The 3,550-nt window shown below is 45.6% G+C and overlaps 1 pseudogene; it reads left to right on the top strand.

The window, feature by feature from the left end:
- Window positions 1-361: 361 nt before the first annotated feature.
- On the top strand, window positions 362-1,109 carry LOC115861514 (adenosine 5'-monophosphoramidase HINT2-like; annotated as a pseudogene).
- The last annotated feature ends 2,441 nt before the right edge of the window (window positions 1,110-3,550 follow it).

The following is a 3,550-nucleotide window of genomic DNA, read 5'->3' as shown; positions in this document are numbered from 1 at the left end:
TTTGTGCTGCTTCAGCTCACGTTTCCACTGTTTCCTTCTTAACCTACGTGCCAGCTGTGCCTCATTTCGTCAGGCCAAGAATATACACGTTATTCTACGGTGGCACAGCCCTGGTGACAGAGATGGCTGCGAAAAATACATACAAAGAGAATAGAAAAAAGATCAGGCATATTAACCTGTGTTTCTCTGTCTAGAACACAGACTACAAAGTATATACTTAATAAGTGAATTCTGCATAAATAAAAGTTCATTCCTATGTTATTTTCCTTGCTGCCTGTACCACCTTTATTATTAATTTAAAAAACTTTCTTATTAAGATATTTTGAAATTTAAAATCGATCCCGGCGCGGCCGAGGGGAAGATGGCGGCGGCCATACTGCTGGCCGCCGGGCTCTGCGGGGCGCGCCGGGCAGAGGCGGTGGCGGCGCCGCGGGCGGCGCAGGTGAGAGGTGGCCGTGGGGCGATGGAGGGGTCCCGCGGCTCTGACGCCCTGCAAGGCGGGGGGCCGCGTTCCTCCCCGGCTCCCCACGGCGTGCGCAGCCCTGCCGGGAACGTTGCCCCTCCCGAGGCTCAGGCTCCAGGGCTGTGCGGTGAGGTCCGACTGGTGGTCGCAGCAACCTCTCTTAAAGCCTCGCCGCAGGAGAAACGAACCAGGACGACGGCCTGCACAGGCCCAGGCACCGAGGTCGACACAGGGTCCGAGGAGCTGCAGGTGTGACTGATGGGAATGAAGTGTCCAAGGCCCAGAAGGCAGCTCCTCGGGGAGCAGCTCCAACCATCTCCTCCTGGATCCTAGATCGAAGCCTCCCAGCTGACGTTCTGTATGAGGACCAGCAGTGTCTCGTATTCCGTGATGTGGTCCCTCAGGCTCCTGTGCACTTTCTGGTCATTCCTAAGAAGCCCATTCCTTGCATTAGCCAGGCTGAGGAAGAAGACCAGAAGCTTCTAGGACACCTTCTCCTTGTGGCCAAGAAGACAGCAAAGGCTGGGGGGCTGGGAGATGGCTACCGACTTGTGATCAACGATGGGCAGCTGGGCGCACAATCTGTGTATCACCTGCACATTCACGTACTTGGGGCCGACAGCTGCAGTGGCCTCCTCCAGGTTGAACCTACCAAATGACCGAGGACCTCAGACCTGGAAGCTTGGATGGGGTGGGGAAAAACGGCACCCTGTGATGCTAATAAACTTTCTCTCCCTCAATAAATAAATAAATAAAAGCAAGCAAGCTATCTCTTTTTTTTTTTTTTTATAACCTTAGGATGATGGAATGTGTTACATTGGAGATTTTTACATTAATTAGACAACTTCCTTGGGGTAGAGAATTAGCAATTTGGTTGATCTCCCAATGACTGGTATTACCCAGGAGCTGTTGTGTTCCCCAGAGTAACACTGATAAAAAGAGACTACTCCCAGAATGCCATGGGCCTTTTCAGTTAAAACTAGGATGGGTGTAACTTCTTTACTTCCTGAAGCTATATCAGTTACAAATACGTGGAAACAGAGAAGATTAAGCTATTATGGAGAATTTTCTTCTGAATAATTCATATTATTTTTCCTGTGTAGAGCTGTTCATTCTCCCCATCCTCTAGATATAAACTAAATATTGAAGGTTCATTACATTTCTTATGAATATCAGAATTCTGACCATGATGTTAGCTTTGGGAACAGGATGAGTTTTTAGTGTCCCAATAAACAGGATGTAATAAAAATTTTATAAAGAGCCAACTGTTTGCCATGTACTTTGAACATTATGTTTCACTAATAGTGTTTTTCTATTTTTCAACACTTGAGGGAAAGTAACTTACAGTCTTAGCTTAATTATGCACGGTTCTGAAGTAAATCAAGATCATCCTTTCAAATCACGTGTTTTAGTAAAATTCGTCCTACTCACAACACCCTCAATTTTTTTTTTTTTTTTTTTTTTGCGGTACGTGGGCCTCTCACTGTTGTGGCCTGTCCTGTTGCAGAGCACAGGCTCCGGACGCGCAGGCTCAGCGGCCATGGCTCACGGGCCCAGCTGCTCCGCGGCATGTGGGATCTTCCCGGACCGGGGCACGAACCCGTGTCCCCTGCATTGGCAGGCGGACTCTCAACCACTGCGCCACCAGGGAAGCCCAACACCCTCAATTTTAAATCAATGAAATTTTAGGTTTTCTTATCTTACTGATAAATGTCTTCCTTTCTGGAAGCTTTGCCGGTAAACTGGCTTTCTGCATGATTTGGTTTTCCCTTGTTGAATGCAGGGCCATCTTGCTCAGTAGGAAATGAGCTATATGAGGGCCAGTGGCCAAGGAGCTGATGTTGTTCAAGACTGTCTGGTTCAGGGAACCCCTGGACTACTTACATGTACTTGACCACTTGACTTGTCGATCTCCCCTGTTAAGTAACTCCTCTAGCACCCTGGGTATTTCTTCTCCAGTCATTTTCCTGGAAATGGCTTGAGGTTCTATGCTTTCTCATCTACATCAAATAATGGCTTGAACCTGGGCATAGAATACATAGAATTCTATTTAAGTGCCCACCATTTTATCCTCACGTCTTCTCTTCCAAGAGATATGAGTCCCTGGCTTTTCATGGCAAAACATCCACAACCCTAATCTTCTCTTCCTTCCTCTCCACCTCCTTCACCCTTTTAAAACAGTCTTAGATAGATAGACAATTTTTTAGAGTACCGTGCTATACAGTCTGAGTGCCTTAGTGGGGGAGGATTCAGAGGGACGATTTTAATTACTCAAGTATTTGTTGGTGTCTACTGGATGCAAGCTACTGAGGTTAACTGAGGTCAATTTTTTGCATCTGTCACCTCTAAAATGGCAGCGGTAGAGGACAAGCTGAAGCAAAGGTGTTCTGACTTGGTGTACAGATGTTATTAGAGATGACTTCACAATGGCATAGAGCACTTGGGACATAGGCTATAGGAAACAGAGCAAACAAAGTTGTGTCCTTCAATGAAGAGTGACAACCATCCAAGAATGGGGGAACTCTTTCAAGACTTAATGAGGAAGAAGATACAAGTGTCTATTGGCCAGGGCAGGTGTTTACCTGGTTGAACAGGCTTCTTAATATAGACAAAACCCAAACATTCAGGAAGACAGGGTACTGCTGCCGAGGTGATGGGCCAGATGGGGCATAAGGAATCTTTTTACTTACATTATCACAAATGCTAAATCTCTGGAAAAAGAAATAATAGCTAGTGCTCATGGGGTATTTACCACGTGGCAGGATTTATTTTCATCCTTTTATATACTATCTAATTTAAACTTCATAGTAACCCCTTAAAAGTAGGCACTATTCTTATTATTTTTCAGACAGGGAAACTGAGATACAAAAAGCATGAGTACCTTGCTTAAATCCACATAGCTCACAAAAGATGCAGCCAGGCATTCAGTTTCCATAGAGCCCTTAACCAGAAAGTGGGGCTCCTTGGAATCATGTTTCCTGTGCTACAACTTGGGAGAAAGAAACACAACATCTTTCTTTTTTAAACGTTAGTTTCCTAGAGAATTAGGGTGGTTTTATCTGCTTGAATATAGGTACCCAATCATAT

The sequence above is a fragment of the Globicephala melas genome, chromosome 15, assembly GCF_963455315.2.
Source record: "Globicephala melas chromosome 15, mGloMel1.2, whole genome shotgun sequence".
NCBI lineage: Eukaryota > Metazoa > Chordata > Mammalia > Artiodactyla > Delphinidae > Globicephala > Globicephala melas.
Note: the sequence above shows the minus strand (reverse complement) of the source record. Positions and strands in the feature narration are given on the sequence as shown.